The sequence below is a fragment of the Cyprinodon tularosa genome, unplaced genomic scaffold (genome assembly GCF_016077235.1).
Source record: "Cyprinodon tularosa strain WSP-4 unplaced genomic scaffold, ASM1607723v1 ctg250, whole genome shotgun sequence".
NCBI lineage: Eukaryota > Metazoa > Chordata > Actinopteri > Cyprinodontiformes > Cyprinodontidae > Cyprinodon > Cyprinodon tularosa.
Genome location: NW_024038929.1, coordinates 1,114,031 through 1,136,278, shown reverse-complemented (window position 1 = coordinate 1,136,278; position 22,248 = coordinate 1,114,031). Strand labels below are relative to the sequence as shown.

Below are 22,248 nucleotides of genomic sequence, written 5' to 3'. Positions count from 1 at the left end.
TTTATACATGGTTGCCCTGCGGGTCCATTTTCGTGGATCAGTCAAATTCAGGTGCTGAACTATGTGGTCGATATTGCTCTGTTCTTCCTGGAGATATTCCAGAAGAAGAAGATTCTGTTGTAAGCCTGACAGCAGGGTGAGTAGCATGAGCAGCAACCATTCAACACAGTACGGCGCCATTGTTGTTGTGATACTGTGTCGCGCATGCGTGTTTAGAGGCGACGCTACGACGCATGCGTGTAAAAAAAAAAAATGCGGTTAGAGCTTAAAGATGGAAACGTGAAAACGGCGTTTCAAAATCTTTCCACTCTGAAGGCTGAATAAAAAAAAGATCGTTTACAGACCCCCGAAACGCCGGCTTCGTAGGGATGAGAGGCTGGTTTGGTGAAAAACTTGTGCGTTTAGGCCAGGGTTTGACTTCGTGTGGACGGGGCCTAAGAAAAATAAATGATTTCCTCTCATGTTCTCTGTATGACACACCCCAATGTTCACATTTACAGATGTTTTGGTTTTTATAAGGGAGAGTTTAATCCATTCACTACATTTTGGTAACTTTTGCTTTTTACATTTTTTTTCCATAAGGCTGTGGTGCAAATTTGACCGGCATCATCATGTATATTTCTGTCCTGACAAAAAATCCTTAAGGATAAAAGCTGTCGTGATTCAGCTCAGCAATCTAAGCTGTTTTCCTACCCTGGATAGAGTTCTTACTGTCGGGCCTGCAAAAGGTGAAGGAAAGGAAATATGAGCTGCAATTTTAGGTGTTCAGTTCAAGTTGTTTTTTTCAGTATTGCCAAAATTCACCAGCAGTTCCCGTTTAAACCAGTGGGGGCAACAGTGATACTTTCAAGTAGAATTTAATCACTTTCTATATGATTGATTGATTAATTGATTGATTTTATCTCAAAGAGGAAAAATGTACTTTTTACATCAGCTCAAATAGTCAAAGAAAAAGAATGTGCCAAAGGAAGAAGAGATGCATGGGATATATATAGTATATACATTGTGTCCACATATGGCATCTCTTTGTTTTTTATCTGGTGTCTTTAGCTGTTAGTTTATTAACCATAAACTCATAACAAAAATGCATTTGTTAATTGTTCACATCAGTATATACAAAGGATCCATGTTTCTTGAGAGCTTGCTTTTGTATAAAAGTTATATGCCTCTGAGGACCTCTAATTTAAAAGCAACTGCTTGACACATTCCATGCATGCATGACCCTAAATGGTTTATTTAGGCCCCGTCCACACGAAGCCAAACCCTGGCCTAAACGCACAAATTTTTCACCAAACCAGCCTCTCATCCACACGAAGCCGGCGTTTCGGGGGTCTGTAAACGATCTTTTTTTTATTCAGCCTTCAGAGTGGGAAGATTTCGAAACGCCGTTTTCGCGTTTCCATCTTTACGCTCTAACCACTTTTTTTTTTTTTACACGCATGCGTCATAGCGTCGCCTCTAAACACGCATGCGCGCCACAGTATCAAAACAACAATGGCGCCGTTGCTGCTAATGCTACTCACCCTGCTGTCGGGCTTACAACAGAATCTTCTTCTTCTGGAATATCTCCAGGAAGAACAGAGCAATATCGACCACATAGTTCAGCACCTGAATTTGACTGAACCACGAAAATGGACCCGCAGGGCAACCATGTATAAATATTAGTGCGCATGCCCAACATTTCGTCGCCTATTTTTGCTTTGGCACCACAGCGCCACTTACAGGCCTGGCATACATTTTGCAGTGTTTTCATGCATTCATGTGGACGATCACATTTATTTTACGTCTCCGTCTTTACGGCAAACGTTTTGGAAAATATCAGCGTTTCGTGTTCGTTTTGACTTCGTGTGGACGGGGCCTTAGATGCCATCCATGTATAAATATCTGTGTAGATCTTTGTGAAAATGAAGGACCTTTTTGTCCACCCCTCAGTCATAGGGCCCTACCTGGGGTGCACTATGAACATGTTCTGGCTCCGCCACTGGTTGTTACCATGATGCTGTGGTATTTTTCTCCATGGCAACGCTGAACAGGTCCCCTCTGACCAAAAAATGATCTCAGAAGAGTTTTCAGATTATAGCCGGGTTAAATCAGATGAGATAAGTTAGCACACATTTCCCCATCAGCCTTACCTGAGAGCTGACAAGCCTAAAAAACCTATGGCAGCTATGGAGAAGGGGAGTTGAGGAGGGTGGGTTTGGGTGTCTGTGCGCCTCTCCTCTTCCTGGGTACCTGTCACTGATGAGGAGCCAAGGAGAAGCTTCAGCTTGGAGCTGTCATCAGCCTCTCTCCATCACCCCCCCTTCTATCTGTGCGTCCGTCTCTCTGCATGTGTGTGTTCAGAGTTGGTGTGCGTGAGTCATAAGCAGCCAGTGAGTGACTTCATTGTGTTTCTGCAGGTTTTTTGGCTCTGCAGGTGTTTGAACTGGACCAGACGGACCCGGGATGCAGGCGCCGCCGAGACAGTCGCCCCCTCTCCCGGACTGACAGGCCAATCGCAAGCCACCGTTTGCCCTGCATCCATCCACACTCTCCTCTCTCTCTCTTCCTCCCTCCTCCTCCTCCTCCTCTCTCTCTTCAGTTTCATTCCTCAGCGCTCTGTTCGTGCATCCCCTCCTCCTCCTCCTCCTCACACCTTTTGGTCAGAAGAGGAAGAGCAAGCCCAGCCCAGGGAGAGACGCTGAGAGGATGAAACTCTGACACGCCGGCAGACCACAGGGAAACAAGAGCACAACTGTGAGTACAGCAGTCCTTTCACCTCTCACTCAGGCTTAACGCTGTCACACACACTTTGTGTCGCACACACGGTGCGCGTGCGTATGTGTGTGCGTGCGCGTCTGGCGCTTTCACTTCAAACACTCCGCTGACTTTCCCTCCACGCGCTCACCATCCATCCTCTGCTCAAGTGTCTTTGTCTTTTTTTATTTCCAGGCAGAAATAGAATCAAAGAAGTGATTCTTTCTTTTAGTCTCTTTATGCGCTCAGCCTAGTTTATTTATTTCTGTTTTTCTCACCACAATAAAACTGCAAACAGTCCAGAAGAAAACTCTTAACCAATACTTTTTTTAAAGCCCCATTGTGTTTAAAAAGTCAACCTTGGATATTTATGATTGTGTTTATTTATTTATCTTAAATAGAAGGTCAGGTGAAATGTGTCCCCTGCCTGCTTTTGTCTGTTGTTTTTGGCCATAAAGGAATGTGGCATCACCACATGAGGGGAAGCGTGTCTGTTTTTATCTCCTCTTTTAAACCTACAAGCTGCTGTAACCAATAGATGTCTGAGGGGGTAAAGGGGGGGTTTAAAAAAAAGAGAAAAAGGAGGGGGGGCGTACTTTCTTCTCAATGGCAGAAGCCCTCCTGAGCCATCCCCGCTGCTCTGAGGGGAGGGAGGGTGAGGAGAGGGACAGCATCCCTGCTCTGCTCCGTTTGCATCAGACTGTTTTTCTGATTATGTTCCCAGTTCATCTCTGAAGAGCGGCTAGTAAAACACGACAGGCGCTCAGACGCACAGCAGATCCGAGCAGAGGACACAGATTACTTCTGCTCGGCACTTGTCATCAGCTCTGGCCGGTAATGCTGCCAATGCATTGATTTAAAGACCTCCCATTGCCCCCCCATTACATGTGGAAAGCCCTGGATGTTGAGCAGCAACAACCTGATGAGCAAATGTAGGGAAAAGGATAAACACATATACATTAAACACCCTGCAGTATATTAGATTTGTTGCTAAGCTATAAAACTCCTGGAGTGAGAGATAAAGCATTTGCATTTTTATGATGTGGCTCAACAAGGATTGCCCCCCCCCCCCCCTCATCTATGTTTAAAACTCGATCATAAGCACTCCTCGGTTGGCTGTGCTGAAATGAGATGTGGTGTCATTTCTAATTCTAATGATTTTTCCAGCATGTCCCGCTGCCATAGGTGATTTTGTTTCATGTTTTCCAAGTTGCTGAATCTAAATGAGGGATTGATTTTTATTTTTTTTTGGTGGGAACTTGCTCTAGGGACCCAACAAAGCCTGCGGTTGCTGATGTGTCAGCAAAAACAGACAGTAAAAAGGCCCAGATTGACGTGCAGGGCCAGTTTTCCCTAAAAACCCTGGTGGTTTAGCAACAAGCACACACTCCATTAAAACCAAGGTAAACAAGACAATTATGAAGTTGATCCAGGTTCTGCACAAGGCCTCCTGGAGTTTAGCTTTACGGTAGGGCATTCAACAAAAAGTCAACTTGTCGACAAGTCCATTTAATTAAGTATAGTCCGCTCACATCTGGACAACTCGAAAGTTGCCTCCCACCGGCGGGTGTTGACCTGCAAGGCGGCATGCTGCAGCATCTAAAACTGGTCTGTTATTGGCTTATTCTATGGGCCTAGTAGAGCTCACACTACAGTTGGCAAGAATAACTGGATTAGAGCTTCCTGATGTAACCAAGACCGTCGCTGCAGCAAGACGTATTGTTAGCAATATTTGGCCACACCCTGATTAATGTGATGACATCATAGAAAGAGGCATCGACTCAACTGCAAACTAGTCTCTAAACTAGTCTTGTTTCATGTTTTCCAAGTTGCTGAATCTAAATGAGGGATTGATTTTTATTTTTTTTTGGTGGGAACTTGCTCTAGGGACTCGACAAAGCCTGCGGTTGCTGATGTGTCAGCAAAAACAGACAGTAAAAAGGCCCAGATTGACGTGCGGGGCCAGTTTTCCCTAAAAACCCTGGTGGTTTAGCAACAAGCACACACTCCATTAAAACCAAGGTAAACAAGACAATTATGAAGTTGATCCAGGTTCTGCACAAGGCCTCCTGGAGTTTAGCTTTACGGTAGGGCATTCAACAAAAAGTCAACTTGTCGACAAGTCCATTTAATTAAGTATAGTCCACTCACATCTGGACAACTCGAAAGTTGCCTCCCACCGGCGGGTGTTGACCTGCAAGGCGGCATGCTGCAGCATCTAAAACTGGTCAGTTATTGGCTTATTCTATGGGCCTAGTAGAGCTCACACTACAGTTGGCAAGAATAACTGGATTAGAGCTTCCTGATGTAACCAAGACCGTCGCTGCAGCAAGACGTATTGTTAGCAATATTTGGCCACACCCTGATTAATGTGATGACGTCATAGAAAGAGGCATCGACTCAACTGTCAACTAGTCGTCTGGACTAGTTTACGTTGAACCTCTTTCCTCCGGTCCTAGGAAAACAGATATCAGCTCTCAGGTTGTTGGCTTTGAGTGAGATCTCGATCAACCGAGGTGATGTTTGGATTTAATGCAGCTACATTTCTGTCATTCCAAAAATATTAAAAACAATCCACTGGACTTTGTTTCCAAGTTTGAAGATGTTTCGCTTCCCATCTAGGAAGATTTTTCAGGAATAGAGTTGAGTTCGAGGTTTTTTGCAGTAGCCCATTAAAATCTTGTTTTTATTTGAAAACATGCAAATTGAAATGGACAAACAAGTCCAACCCTCTGGACTTTTGTTAGTCTTACACCTGTCTATGTCTCTGAAAGGGGGTCGTTAAAGGAAATTGTTGGAGTGGCGAGGGATTGTTGTAGGCGAGGTCTTCTATTCCCCTGTTAAGGGGGAACATAAGTAAAGGTGGGGGTTGCGATAATAGTGGGAGGGGATCAACTCAATAGCTGCATTGTAGGTTTTTGGAAGCTGAAATCTGAGTCCAGCCCCTCTTTTTAAGGTTGGTTTTTCTTTCTTAACATAGATGGCTTCCTTCATGCCCCTGTCAAACCATCTCTTTTCTTAGTCCAAAATGAAAATTTCTGTCTAAAAACTTCTTAAAAGTTTCTTTTTGGTTTACAATGAAGGCTGTTCCAATCTTTTCTCTTTTTTCCCTCAATTCCTGCCTCCCATTAAGACTCGTTTAAAATCAGCCGATAAATGTTTTCTTCTCTTCAATAATGTGAAGGATGCATCCTGCATCCTTTGTGGCCGCCCATTTCCCATGATTCATTGCAGGTCAAAGCAGATTGGTTAAACTTGGAGAGCAATGTCATGCTATGATGGGAAAAGTAAATAAAAAATGTTATATTACACTTTCTACGATTCAAAAACTGATCTAAAATAAGTGAATTTTTTTTTAATAGGTGTATTTTCCCTCAATTGAAGGAGGTAAATAACATGAGTTGTTGATGAAATGAGGATTTATGCACTTAAAAATGATAATTAAATAAAATAAACCTGATATGGAGTTTTTTTTTTCTTAAAAACACTTATTTCTAGAAAGATTGACTAAATTAGATTATATCTAAGTTTTGCAGTGTGTACATTTTCATGTCTCAGGAAAAAAGTGATCAGATCTTTGGTTTTTCATAAAATCTTGACCAACCAAGCAGGTCTTTAGTTTTAACAAAGCCAAAATTTTGTCTAAAAACATCTTAAAAGTTCATTTTGGGTTTGTAGACAGAATATGTCGCCATACTGTTATAAAGACCTTTTTAAATGAACATGTTCTTCTCTTTTAACATTCGAACATCTTGAGCGTCCTTCGCGGTCCACCCATTTCCCATGATTCATTGTGGGCCAAAGCAGATTGGTCAAGTTTGGTGAGCAATGGAGGGGTACAAGGACAAAGTTGGAATTGATAATGATATATGACCCCAAAAACTAATCAAACGATAAGTGAAAATGTCCTAAAATAAGCTATTTGCCCTTAAATAAAGTAGTTAAGTAAGATGATCTTTCAATGGAAGGAGAACCTCTGCCCTTAGAATAAGATAATTAGACATTTTCCACCTGAACATGGAGTTCTTTTTTCTTGCTTTGCTTTAAAGATGAATAATCTTTTTGTCTTAAATGATGAAAAATGCTCCTATACTCAGAAAAACTAACTTATCCAAAGATCTTTGCAATTAAACAAGGTTTTAAGATGTCTTTAGATGAGAATGTAGCTTTATAACTCAAAGATCTACTTGGTTTGTTTGGATTTCACTAAAGAACTAATAATCCATTTCCTAAGCGCTTATCATGATCTAAAATATGGACACAGCAAATTTTTCTAAATTTTAAAACGTATGGCATTTTGGTAATACACAGAGGTGGATATAGTACACAGTCAGGGGCGGATTTAGGGAATTCGGGGCCCTAGGCAAAGACAGGCAGGGGGCCCTTGAGAAGACGACACATAAAACAGATCCATTCTACAGATAGAGAAATGTTAATAGAATAGACATCCATTATCTGTTCTAGGTTTTGTCCCTTTTCTTGTTTTCCTCTATGTTTTGTACTCAGCTGACTTTTCATGCTGTCTCTAAAGGAATGAAAGATTTTTTCCAAGCACTAAGCTCACTTAGCTGATTGCTCCTTCCTGTGTTTCCAAAAAGGCCAAAGTAAATAACCCAGTCCTTCTTTTCACTGTAGACAAGCCATGATCTGCTTCTCTGTTCTCCATTTTTCATTTGGATGAAATAATAGCTGCATGAATCATGACAGCAGACAAGATAGAGGAGAGCAGGAGGCGGGGTTACCAATCTACTCGCTCTGGAGAGCAGAGTTCGCTGCTTTTAGATGTTGTCTCAAAAGTCTTCAGTAGCAGAAAAAAGTCGCTAGATTTGGTGCTAGGCGCTTTTTTTGTGATGTCTGATTGGACCCTTCTGAACATGTGCAGCAATTGGATCAAAAAAGATAATTAATCTGCACAAATAATGAATAGTTGTTTTAACCATACATGTAATCAGAGTTTCATGGGGCCCCCAGAAACTTGGGGCCCTAGGCAACTGCCTAGTATTGCCAAATTGTAAATTCCCCCACCACCCCACCCTATACCCAGTAATAATTCTCAGTTATGAAGTAGTACTATTTCAATATTTAATATCTTTTTAGAATTGGTTTTGGATTAAAAGATATGACATAATATTTAGAAATTATCCAATCAGACCAATGGTGTACGACTAAAATACATTAAAAGAATAATGATAAAATCAATCTTTAGAGTAAGAATTGTATATATGTTAGAACAGCTTATGGAACTGCTGATTTCCACTGTTTACTGTATTATTCCATAAACTCTGAATAAATAACTGAGTAAATATAACTACCAACTACCCACCTCTGCCAGTGGAAGATGATTTATGATAAGAAAAAAACAAATATCTTAGTCATTAGATATAATGATCCTTTATAAAGGCATAAATCCTCCTTCCTTTGGAAATCATTTTATCTATCGGCTCAATTAAGGCCAAAAATTTTGTTTTAAGAAGTTTCTGCTTTTCTTTTTTAACTGTACAGGTGATCTGTTGCGTTCCAGTCAGACATTAAGACAGAAACTTTAGGTTTCCCGGCCATCAAAGTTGAGAAAATTGCAGCGGAGGACAATAACAAAAGCTACATCACCAAAAAGTAATTTAAACTCGCTCAATTAATGCGGCTCTCATTTCCGAGTCGCCTGTGGCCTTCATATGAAATGTTCGTAATTTAAACGCGAGAGCCCGTCTCTGATTTTGACGTAGTCACTGACCGATTTAAATGGGGCTTTTTTTTTTCCGTTGTGTGTCTCATTGTGCAGAAATGCATTGAAAAAAAAAAGAAAAAAGTTAATAGCCTTTCATGCAAGGAAACATATTTAATTACACATATCGTTGAGTGGAGAGCGGCTACCCCAGAGGTGCTGTTAACTTTACTCTGTGATCTGTGCAATTATTAGACGGCTTGTAAAAGCCAGATAAGCTACTGTCACACCATATTTACTTCCATCAGCACGTGTGTTTATGCACTTATTGATTAGATGGTTGGTAACCAGTCTTGACCATCGATACAGTTCCTTCCAAAGTGAGGAGCAGATAGTCTTTCTCCTCTCCCCGAAGGCTCAATTACAGAGCATGCTCCAGGAAACGGGGTTCGGCTTCTGACAAGGTCGAATTATATATGTCGGCTTTAAATCATGTATTCAGCCATGTCTGAATGTATAAAGAAAGACACTTTCAAGGAGTCAATAAATGTTGCATGCTGCATCTTTTTAAACATTTTAATCCAATTTTCTTTCTGATTTGATTATATCCTCTTGATGCTGAGGTTCAGCAGCTCCTCTCTTCACCTCCTCACCCTCCCACCAGCTTATTGATATCGGAATCCAGTAATTGGACATCTTGAATAATGAGAAACCAAATTTGACAAATTTGAACGTCTTTGGTTAGAGATGCAAACTTAGAACGTATGTTTTTTTAATTTCTGACACGTTCGAAACTACTTTTGTCGATGCTTCTTCTCGTGCTTTGTCAGCCTGTTTCCTTTTTACATTGTCAGACAATGAATTCCTCGCCCTATTTACACAGTTGTGAATAGCAACAATTCACTGATGAAGGACGTGTGGTGCAAATATTTAAAAAACACTTTTTCTTTTCCTGTCAAAGGGGAGCTGGAAATAAAAAACGTCTATTGGATAACAGACTGAAAGGGATAGCCTTGCTTCACAAAAGTATGCAAAGAAAAGTAATTGCAGGGTAGAAGACTGAAGAGTTTCTGTCTGACTCAAGATTCCTGCTATTTTTATTTAGATACACACCTTTATGGTATAAAAACAACTAAAACATGTTTTTATCTCCTAAAAATAACCAGTGAATCGTCAATGGTTTCTCTCCCTTGTCGCCGGTCCTCATCCAGTCAATCAGATAACAGTGTTTGAGACGTCCTTGTGTCGAGAACATTAAGGAGATTCTGTTTTAGGTGCTTGAAAATGTGCGAACTCAACGCTGGTTGAGGCTGTTGTGGCTCAGAGAGAAGCAGCATTGGAAGGAGGGAAATAAAAAACATGCTTAGCCGTGCAGAGAGTTTGAATTCAGTTTAATTCAGTTTATTTAGTTATATAGTGTCAATTCACAACACATGTCATCTCAAGGCACTTTACAGTTTGACGGATCATGCAGTCAAATTGGACATGCATTTCTAGCTGCTGCTATCACATCGGATTTTTCAATATTTTATCTCTAAAAGAGGAAAAAGAAGCACTTTGTGCATTTTTTGGATGACAAAGATGTTTGTTCCTTTTTACCTCCTATTGGCCAAAACCAAATGTTGGTAATGCTGGTGTTGTCAGATCAGCATACCCCGTCAGACCAGCATGCCCATGGTCAATATGCATGCGCAAAATGTCAGATTTGCACAGTGCAAGCTGGTCCATTTATCCCTTTAGTTTCGTAAGAAAATACACTTTAATCTACCTTGAGGTAGTTTAACTGTGTAACTAGTGATAACTGGCAAACAATGAGGTTTAAACTGAGAAAAATGGTTACAAAGCCCCGTTTACTGCCCTGTACTGAATGTTATAGGTTAACAAAAAAGGAGCTTTGTGCCTTATAAATAACAGAGACTACCGTAAACAGACAAAATCCATCATTCCTTCAAATTTATGAAAACTGCAGATATAGATTATTATAGATTAATCAAAATTATGTTTTATGCAAAATCAAAGATCTTACTAGAATGTGTCCAAATGTTTATTAATGGAGAAATCTAAATAAAATATGGCAAAGTACGTTTTTTTTTTTTTTGTAAAAAGCTAAAAGTCAGATTTTTGTCTCTTCTTTGAGCTAAGTTGCTAAATAATATGAGCTTAAGATGAAAATATGTAATCTACATTTTGCTTTTAGAAAGAATTTAAATTTTTCAACCAGTTACATAACTGAATGAATGAAGTTAAAAAAGAATGTTTCTTGTTTTTCTCCACTTTCTCAATTTCCTTCTATTTAGAATTAAAGGGAATTGGGTAAAAACTGCAAATTTAGAGTTGCGAATATTAGTTTTCTAGTTAATCTTAATCAACTATAGGCCATAGTGCTTTTATAATGCATAATTTGTGTTTTTTGATTGAAAAGAAAAATTAACTGAACTTAAACTTAGGATATATTCACCACGGTCGGCCACAAAGTCAGAAATCATAAAAACTTTGCTAATTTCAAGTTTTTTTTTTCTTTTTAAAAGCATCTTTCGTTGATGCTAAGACTAGCATTTTGGTTTCATAACCAGCAGCCATCTTTGTCATCAACTGACAGTTTTATAAACACAATTCTGGATATAAAAGAAAAAATTGTTCACGGTAGATTTAAAACTGGTTGTTAATGTAATATTTGTCCAGCAATAAACAAGAGTTCATTCAAACCTCAGTAGCAATACAAACAGTCAAGCTAGCATTAGCTTAGCTCATACAGAGTTTCAAATGTATTAATTAATATTCATTGATGCAGCAGCGAGAAAACATTCATGACTGTGTTTAATGTTGACTTCACTGAATCATTTTATAATTCTTTGTTACTACCCAATTCATTCCGAAAGTACGATCCGTACCATCAACTCATTTGCGCATGTGTATCCAGATATACATCCGGGTTGAGCTCGATTTTATACAAATAAAAAATAAAAAACTAATTTACGTTTCTACGGAAGAGGATTAGGGCCACTGAAAAAAAAAAAAAAGAAGTTAGCTGATTTTTAAATTTTATTTCAGTTTAACATGTGAATTCTGACTTTAATCTCAGAATTCTGACTGAATTCTGACAATAAAAAAGTCAGAATTCTGAGAAAAAAGTCAGAATTCTGAGAAAAAGTCAGAATTCTGACTAAACTGAAATAAAATTTAATAATCAGTTAACTTCTTTTTTTCCCCACTGGCCCTAATCCTCTTCCATATGTTTCTCCCTCCCAAAAAATAGGAATCATACTAAAATATAATGGGTTAAAGGTTAATAATGTACTTCCTGAAAAAATAAATGCATTAAAATCTTTTCTGTTTTATTACTCTCTGCCCGATCTGCGCTAGAAATGGGATCCTACGCTACTTCCGGAAGCTAGCTTTTTGGGCTTTGGATTTAAACATAAATCTAGTCTTTTTGAGTTTTATGTTTTCCCTTCATGTTAGCATTATGGTATATAGTGTGTAATCTAAAGGCAGAGAGATCTAAAATGCAGATAAACCTGTTTTAATCATATTTTGCCGGACTGTCTGAGAATATCCGATGATGACGTCAGAGAAGCGTTTGATGAAGAAAATTGAAAAAGCATCAAACTTGTCTCAGAAAAGTCATAAAACATTTTTAAAGATGTTTATTAGCATTCCCTAGTGAGTTAAGGATAAAAATAAGTAGTTTTAGCACTAGTGTTGTGCCAATGCCATTTTTGGCATTGGCACAACCATCTGTTTGAAATTGACGTGTGTGTGTTTATATGAAGAACTGCGTACTACTTGGATGTAAAATAATTGCCATCATGGCTTTGACAAGCTGCTGCCTACCTTTGTGAAGCAGGAAAAATACTAATACAAAGTGAATCCTGTAGAACTTTTTATTGCCTACTAGAGGGTAGAACGGTTCACAAAATTCACCGTTCGGTCGGTTCACGGTTTCGTGGTCACGGTTTTCGGTTCGGTATATGTTGATTGTTATCCTGACATGTTGGTCGTGTTGCTGTTAGCATAAACAAAACGTCTTGCACAATGCTCGCACACTGTTGCACTTTTATCCACAGCTTTCTTCCCGCCGTCATCGTAGGTCACTCTAAATGCAAAGCGGTCCCATACAGCAGACCTATAAAGTGCTGCTGCCGCGTCTTCCAACTCCTGTTCTTTCCCACTCGCCATACCCACACAATTCTCCACAACAACTGATTTTTTTCTGCTACACCCGGCTACGCTGCTTCGCTTCTTCTTCTTCTTGTTTACTACTGGTGGTTGGCTTTGGTCGCAGTACCGCCACCTTCTGCTCTGGAGTGTAAATGCTTTGCCTATGAGAAAAAGGAGCAGCGCATGAACCCGAACGCAACACACGCGAACCGAACCGAGACAGTCGAACCGAACGGTTCGGACGATTTTCATAAACCGTTCCATCCCTATTGCCTACCTGGAATGCGTGACAATAGTTCAATAATTTGCTGTCAAAATGGTATCAGTGCCGAATACTGGAATTGGTGTCAGTGCAACACTACTTAGTACCATAATTACATTATTTATGGAAACCTGGATGTATATCTGTTTGTTCACACGCAGGATCGTGCTTCTGGGACGGATCGGGTTGTGACTCTCTTTAACAGAAAAACGTTTAGCCAGAAGATGCTTTCCTAGCATTATTAACAACAACCAGGAAGAAAAAGGTGTTGCGGCATTTTAGGCTGAATTCTGACTTCATGATTTATCTGCAGCTCTTATGTTTCAATGAGGTTTTGTTTTAAACCCAGTCAAGCAAACTTCTTAAAGTTCAGTATCCTCTTCCTCATTGTTCATTCCTTTTTTTCCTAAAGCTTCTAACTATTAATCCTAGTCATGATTCTCTATCTATGGTGTTTCAGATCTTCTTGTTTTTAGACTTAGACAGACATTGAAATAATGTATTGATACAGTTACTTGGTCTTTGGTGCACAGACGTTGGCAGGAAACATAGCGCTGAAGTTTTTAAGATATGCATGAACAGGAGTAAAGAACGAGGGCTGCCCCCCACCAGCCCCCACCCCCATTTTTAAAGTGCAGCAGTGATGAAATGTAAACATAAGAGTGGTATATTATTTACAGTGTCCAACATTCAGCGCTTTTTTTTAAACCCCATTTTATGCAACATTCAGGAGTCTAACGGCAGTGGGGAAGAAGCTGTTCTGGAATCTGCTTGTGTTAATAAACTGCAGTGGTAACTGGTGGTAACTGGTTTCTGTGATGTTTTTAACACGGTTCTACGACTGATTTAACATTTACCGATGAGTCAAACACATCATGTTTTACTCTGCACACTAATTTGATGATTTGGAGCATTCCTATACACAGAACGGCGTTGGACTCTGCAGATTGACACTGCTTTCGTCAAAAATAGACCAGGTGCATATTTTTAGCGCATTGTGTTGCACTAAAAATATATTTATATTTGTCAGCAGCGCGGCTGCCGGTGAGTGGTAGTGAAGACTGCCTGAGCTCACAATGAGCAGCAGAAAAACACAGCCTGCCTTCCTCCACCAGATGATTTTAGTAACTTGAAGCTTTGCTCTTGTCAGCGCCGCGGACATCGCTGCTTGCTCTTGATCTCCAGGTTTGACATGTCCCACCCTGCAAGCTGACAGGACTGTTTCTTAGGCCTTGTTATTTATGAAACACCATCCATGTTGCTGAGCCTTTAATTGGCACTCTGTGGTGTTAAGGTGGAAATGTGGAGGCATCCTATTGACCGCACGTCACTCCTGACGTTTTCCACCGTAAAGAAAAATATTACGACTCAAACTAAACCAGGTGGGGGGTTTCCTTTGGTGTCGATATTTCTTTATGTTCTCCTTTAATGTAATTATTAAAAAAAAACAACCTTGGAAGGAAATTCAACTATTAAAGAACAAAGTCCTTAAAATTTATTTATGAAAATTTCAGTTTTTTTCTATGTAAGCTAAAAATAAATATGGTTTTGATTTTCAACCTTCTACAAATTTTTATCTATTTATTTTTTGTGTATTTTAGAAATTTCAATTCGAAACAAAATTCAGCTTAGCATGCAATATGAAAAATGTCCAAATCAAATCCAACTTATTTAAAGTTCCTTCTGTTCTCGCTTTTTTAAATTCAACTCATTTATAATCCAGTCGGGTTTCTTTGATGACTGTAGACAAAACATGTTTTTTGTTTTTTTTTCTTTTAGAGGCATTCAGGTGACTTTATTGGACATTTACCTGGAAATGAATTCATACCCTGAGCAAGCACAGGGTGACAGTGGACAGAAAACAAATCAGAAGTGGTACTTTGATCCATGCAGGGCTGAGAGATCAAGAAGTAAACACTTCACACCGAGTCAGTTCTGCTTCATCTGAAAAAAAAAGAAAAGCAATAGAAAGAGCTAAGGCTTCAGCTGTACAACCAGATGACCAGAGGACTCAACAACTAAACCTTTAGACCAGAAATCTATTTCTTAAACTCTCAACCAAGTATAAACTACAATCAACTAATGATTTTTAATGACAGATATTCTTCTTTTTTCCCCAAGGACACAAAGGTGATCATTTCATTCAGTTTTTTCATGACGTTGACCGCCCAAACACCAGTTGTATGTAGATGTTGTTTTTTAGGTTAATTCTGGTTGGTCAGTATTAGTCTTGATTTAGTCCAGAAATCGTTGTTGAAAATTGGGCTGTTTGGTCGGTCTGATTTTGTCCCACTTCAGCCCCGTAATGCATTGAAAAGATGTAGAACAACCAAATTTCAACGTCTTTTCAATGATCTGAAATTACGGCTTTCACTTTTCAACCAAATATAGACGTTCGGACCTAAATCATGTTGTTTTTACAACGTCTTTTAACCATTTTTTGATCGGTGGGACTGGCATAATCCTAACTTTTTACTCAGAAACCAACTAGGAAACAGCTACCTTTCATATCTGTGACATTTGTAAATGCAATGGCTGTTATTTAACATAAAGTTCTAAAGTTTCTATCTACCTCCCCAAAAACCAGACGTCATTTAGATCTTGGTTTCTAGGCTAACTCTGGTCGGTCCGTCATAGTCTTGATTTCGTCCAGAAATCGCTGTTGAAAATTGGGCTGTTTGGTCGGTCTGATTTTGTCCCACTTTAGTCCAATATAGACGTTGAAAAGATGTCGCAAACCCAGTTTTCAACGTCTTTTCTTCGATCTGAAATTACGGCTTTTCAACTTTCACTTCACCAAAATGTAGCCGTTGTTGGGACGTAAATCATGTTGTTTTAACAATGTCTTTTCAAACAGTTTTTGAGTTCATTGTTGAAGGATTTCACTATTAAACTTGCATGAACAAGTTCTTACTTCTACTACAACACATTAATCTAGGATAATCTAGATGCAACTCTGTCCTCTCCTCTGTGCGGTGCATACCCACTTTAATTATATTACTGCCACCTAATGGGTTGGAGGGAGAAATTAGGCGTCTTACTTAGGGATGCATGATATTGGGATTTTGGCCGATATCCGATATGCCGATATTTTAAAACTCATGTAGCAGATAACCGATATCGATACCGATGTTAAAGCTGGACAAAAATAAGTAGTCATTGAAAATAGCAGTTTTTTTATCCATTTCTGACACTTTGAAAAATAATAAACTCAAATATATTTTCATATGCTGATATCAAATAGATTTTTAAAAACGCGGTATCGATCTATTTTACTTTCAAAATCTCGTGAAATTTAATCGTTCTGTTACAAACAATCGTGATATTTTGCAAATTCTTGTGAGATTTTGTTAGTAAAATAGATCGATACCGCGTCAATATATCAACATATAAAAATATGGCAACATTTGGTGAATTTTCGGGGGATTTCGTAGCATAACGATGACATATAGCAATATTTCATTAGTAAAAGAGATTGATATGGTGTTTTTAAATGGCAATATATCAGCATATGAAGATATTGGGATATTTTAATGGATCAATATTTTTTCCCTCGTCTTTAGAAGTTTTTAAGTCTGTAAAAAAGAAGTTTTTAGAGGAAGAAGAAGAAGTAGTATTTTTTTTTTAGACTTTAGAAACTCAGAAGCTGATCAAATATCGGGTTAAATATCGGTGGGGTGGCCGATGTCCGATATTCAGTTTTAAGGCCGATACCGATAGGGGGCCGATTATATCGTGCATCCCTATTCTTACTCTCTGCAATTTGAAAATTGCATTCTTCTAAATTGCGATTTTATTGCAATTGCAATTAATTGCCCAGCTCTAGTCCAAAAATACTTGTTCAAAATTGGGCTGTTCTGAAAGTAATAGCTGTTCACCTTCACTTTTCCACCAAATGTAGACATTGTTTTGAAGGAAATCATGTTGTCTTTACAATGTTTTTTTTAACCAGTTCTTGCTCGGTGGGGTAGCTAAGGGCCTTGCTCAGGGACCCAAGGTGGTTGGATGTGGGAACCAGCCCGACGAAAATCAGACCGACCAAACACAACCCAAATTTAAACAACATTTTCTGGATTATATCAAGACTGTGAAGTACCGACCAGATTTAGCCTAAAAACCAACATATAAATGATGCCTGGTGTTTGGGGGGAGGAAACCGCTTTAATAGTCGCCTCTCCTGGCTTTAGGTTAATTTATAAAAATTACACTGCAAAAATGATTCAGAAATAAGTAAATATATCTTAAATTAATTGTATTTACTCTTAATTTGATCTGTTAAATAAGATGATTTGCCAATTAAGTGAGTATTTTTACTCTTAAAACAAGACAATGAGATAGTATACACTTGGAATAAGACAAAGTAATGTTTTTTTTATTATTTTAAATATAAATATTTTTGTTCACTTGGAAAGGTGTCTCAATTCTCCCCTCAGTTCGATAGAAAATGCACTTATTTTAAAGGTAAATGACTTATTTAGAGGTGAATTTTTTGCAGTGTAGGGCATAGAATTATCAGATTTCCGGCTTTGAGGCAATACCATTTCAAGATGTACTTTTCCATGTACTTATAATTTCATGTTTAATAAAAAAGCCAATTGTGAATATGTTGCATCTTCTTTCCACTATATGTTAAATTTGAATGACTTAGAACCTTGTAAAGACTAAAACATGCCCTCATTTTGTCCTGGTACATAAAACGCTCAAACTGAACAGGGGTGTACTTCATTTCTTTGCAGAACTATAGTTTTTTTTATGTATTTTTATGTGCAAAAACAACATGATTTAAAAACAGACAAAGCAAGAAAAAACTAGTTTTTTCTTTGATTTAGCCGAACTTTGTTCACTTCACCTCCACCGGAGTCAGTGAGCAGAAATCCTAAAGATGGAAACATGAAACCAGGGCAAATAAACCAAAACAGTTTTCATGTTTTGTTATCATCTAAAGGGCAAGTAGGGGGGAAAATGCTTCTTTTTTTTTTTTTGTAAATTACCTTGTTAAAGTCCTACAGCCAAAGTCTCCTGCCAACCGTGTTTATTTAGTCGGTTTTATTAGAAAGTTTATAGCAGCCCTGCATTGGCTTTAGCCACTTGGTCTCCATTTAATCAGCCTGTACCCCCAGCATTAACCTTCAATTCCTCTCTGTCGTTCTCTGCAGGGTCACACAAAGTATCATCAAATATTTATAAAATATGAATAACTGCCTTTAGGAAGGAAAAAGGGAACATAAATAAATCTGCTCTGCAAAGCGTTCGATTAAGGAGTCCATTCCATGTAATAAATGGGTGAAGGGGAGCTATAAGGGCAGCCGTGGAGCAAAAGGGGGCGAGACGATGGAGTCAGCGAGGAGTTTTCTTTTTTTTTTTTTGGTCATGGAGAGGAAGGTTCCTGTAAAGTCTCCAGTTGAACATTACATGTAGTGGGTTTGTTCTGGGGGCTAATGCCAGCCTGAGAGAAATCGTTGTTGTGGATGGCTTGAGCATCCGCGGTCCCCAGGGGTGTGGAAGAGGACGGGGGAGGGGGGGGCCTCTACATCGACAGATTCCAAATAGACTAATGCAGACACCCACACACGTGCGCACACGCGTGTACTCAGAGCTGTTTAGCATGGAGGCTGATTGAGGCAGGGCCCAACATTAATTATCTGTTTTTCAGCTGAGGTCTGGTGACAGTGATTAGAGCGAGGGGTTTTTTGGAGAGTGGTGCACAGGCGGTCTAATGAGGAAAACTGGCCTCTCTATAGAGCTCTCCAGGCACACTTGATCTGCTTTGTGGTTCAGCGAGTGTGTGTGTGTGTGTGTGTGTGTGTGTGCAGGAGTGTGTGGGTGTGACTGTCGCTCCTCCAGCCTCGCTGCTGGGAGAGAAACAGTCTGAGCCTCAGAAGCTGATGTAATTCTTGGAGTTGAGACATTTCCGGAGCAGAAAACAAAATCTCATTCATACTGCTGATGTTTGATTGTCTTGTTTTTATTTTGTTTTTTTCTTTTCAGTCTCTACTTTCTCTTCTTGTGTTCTTTTGGATAATGCATATTGGAGATATATTAAGTAATGGTTTGTTAGCATGCAGTTGAGCGACGTAATGGTGACCTTTAGGTTGGTACAGACGGCTGCTCACACCTGTTTGGGGATTTTTCAGGTTAAAGGGGAGATTTTCCCTCCACTGTCGCAGCGTGCTTGGTAAAAGACATTGCTGGAAGATTGGTGAAGGATGATTGAGAGACTTTTTCAGAGTCAGAGGCTCAGTGTAATTGGATTTAGTTCCTTTATAAAAAAAAAAAAAAATCATTAAAAGACTAGGGGTGTGGAAAAAAAATCGTTTTGGGAATATATTGTGATTTATGGCTGCCTGATATAATATCGATCTTTTAGTTCCTAGTATGTTTTTTTTTAAGCAAAGCATTTTTACCTAAAACTGTGGAAAAATGGGCTACCTCTGCACCGCCAGTCTGGCAGATGGCGCTGTGGATCCCTTTTGCTGTGCTGTGCAGCGCTTTGTTTGTAGTTGAGGTAGTCACAATGGAAGACGTGGGCTGAGTCGAACCCCAAGCAACATGGATACCAAAATACGTGAACGATCAGTATCATCTGATAAACATATACAGAGGTTGCTATAGTGATAATATTTTATCATGACCAAAGTATCGTGACACATACCGTATCGCAACACCCATGCCAATATTCACCCCTATGAAAAAATAGACTGAATTGTTTAAAAAAAAACTAGGACTGAATTAAGGACTGATAAGATCAATTCTGATAAATTAGTGATTTATTAAAATAATAAACAAATAATTTGGTAATGGAATTGAATTGGTACCATAAGGTAAATGCATACAGACTCCAAAAAATGACATTTGCTGAAAGAACAACGTAAATACAGGAGTAATTCAGACAAAAGCTCTACAAATGTACACTTTAAAGACAAAAATAAAATATATACATTTATATTTTGGAATAAGTTCCTTCCTTCCTTCCTTCCTTCCTTCCTTCCTTCCTTCCTTCCTTCCTTCCTTCCTTCCTTCCTTCCTTCCTTCCTTCCTTCCTTCCTTCCTTCCTTCCTTCCTTCCTTTATCTACATCTTTTTAGAGGAATAGTTTAATCAAGAATCAACAATCAATAGATTGATTAGAAAAATCCTTAACTGATAGATGCAGACTGCAGTCCTAATGGAACGGGAATGTATGCGTCTCTCTTTGAATCTATGGAAATGATTGGATTAAATAGATTCTATCTTTATTGTTGGACCTTTTTAGGAAAGTGCAGCTTATAAATAAACCTTGCATTGGCCTCTCATGCCTACTTCATATAGGAAGCTAAACTTTCTAATTTGACCTCAGTGAAGGATCTCTCATTCATCGGAGAGCTTTCCTCAAACTAATGAGCTAATTTATCAAAATGTGAATGTTTCTCTGACCTTCCAAACCATTTTTATTTTACAGCAGCTCGCTGTTATTGTTACTGAGGTCATTGGTCATGTTCCTCATGTGCACACACCCTCTTAGATAGCATAAAAGAAGATCATATTAAATAATAAAGATTAACCCCCCAGGATTGTACCAAACTTGACTTCTGATTGGCTAATAATTCTATTATGACGCCTCCTCTTTAGGAAGCTTCTCCATGCCAAGAAGACAGACAGAGACAGATCATCCAATAGATTTATTTTTATTTTTTTTATCAAGAAACGGGACTTGGCTCAACCCAACGGTCTCTGCTGACTGCTATTGGGTTAAATGATGGTGGAAATCTAATGTTAGGTCAGGCTTAATTATTTTGTTTACAGTTAAAGGGGCTGGTGGCTCTCTCCAGCAGTCTATGTGCGAGCGGTAAACACTGTTCAATAAATGATCATTGTTTTTAGTCAAGAGTAATTTTCATGTGAATGTGCTTCACTGGAGGCATCCATGTTTGTCAAAGAACACTACTGCCACCTACTGGTTAGTGACGTCACGGTGCGGTATCGGCTGTTGATCAAGTCCCAGTGCTGTATCTGGTGTTTGTCACAACGCGCTATTATCCAAGTCATCTTGAAAACATTCTTCTTCCAAATGTTGGCTACATATTACGGGTTTTTTCTCTGGCCAGAAGTTCGATGGCAAATCCTCCCTCTTCAACAGGTTCCTGCGGGTCCTTAAAAAGTTTTAAAAGGCATTGAATTCCTCAAAATAAAACTAAGGCCTTAATTGGTATTAAAATGTCTTAAATCAGTCTTTCGTAGGTCTTAATTTTTAAAACATCATAAATAGGATTATTTTTATTACGATTTATTTTTGTAATCTAAATAAAACATTAAGCTTGACCTTTTTTTTTTTTTTTTTATAAAAAAATAAAAAATAACGTCTCGCCATCATTGGTAGGGTTGGGAATTGAAAAGATTTTCACGATTCCGATTCCCTTTTCGATTCTATGAAACGATTCGATTCTTTATCGATTCTTTTTTCGATTCCAATTTGGGGAAAAAAGAGAACAAACAGTTTGATTATCAGAATCAACTTTGTTTACTTAACTATTGCACAATCTTACAAACTCAAAAAGATCAAGATGTCCACAGGAAATGTGAAACTGGAGTAACATCTGTGTTTAAATGAAAAATGAATACAAGAACAAACTTAATAACCAACAATGTCTAATAACAAATGATGGGATAATAACCTATTTTAAATAACAAAAAATACTAATTATAAAACAGTAGTAGGGAAAATTAACAGTTCTTTTGCAGAAAGATGAGCATATCTGCTTTTTCTGGAAGGATACAGGATCTTTCAGGGCTTATGGTGTCTCCAGCCGTGGAGAACACCCTCTCAGATGGGATGGAGGAAGCCTGCACACAGAGGTAGTTTTCAGCCAGTCCAGATAGCAAGGGCAGCGTATCTTGCTTGTTCCACCACCACAGTGTGGCGCTATCCCTGCAGGGGATGGAGGGCAAGCTTTTATAGAGCTGGATTTCCTGATCTACCCTCTGGGCTAAGGAAAGACGGGGCTTTGATTCACAAAGTGACCGCAGCTCGTTGTCTTCCTCCTCGAATAGTTCTTCCAACTTGCGTAACTTGCGTAAGTTGCGTAACTTACGTAAAAAAACGTGACGTAAGTCGTGCTCGCCAGAGCCGGCGCTCTCGGCTCTGGTGCTGCGGGAATCGAAAAAAGAATCGTTCAGCGAGCTGCCAAACGATGCCATGGAATCGGAAAATACGGAACCGGTTCTTAACAGGAACCGGTTTTCGATTCCCATCCCTAATCATTGGTTCCGTCCCGATAGCGGAACCAATAAAAGCGTTGTTGCTGCCGGGACATTTGGGAGATGCACCATTAACTTTTTGTCTGGAAAATCTGAGCAAGTGTAAATGTAACCAAAATTGTCTCCAGCCAAGAGTTTTCTCCATGGCTAAAACCAGGGAACATACATGAGGCTCAGTGGATTTAGTGCAAGAA

At 39.0% G+C, this 22,248-nt stretch overlaps 1 long non-coding RNA gene across 1 annotated transcript in view; it reads left to right on the top strand.

Annotated features, from left to right (window-relative positions):
• Positions 1-2,403: 2,403 nt before the first annotated feature.
• The window catches only part of LOC119785572, a 268,891-nt gene continuing 249,046 nt past the window's right edge, over positions 2,404-22,248 (top strand). Inside the window, exon 1 of the long non-coding RNA XR_005281050.1 lies at positions 2,404-2,736. This is a non-coding gene — a long non-coding RNA (uncharacterized LOC119785572). The remainder of the gene's footprint in view (positions 2,737-22,248) is intronic.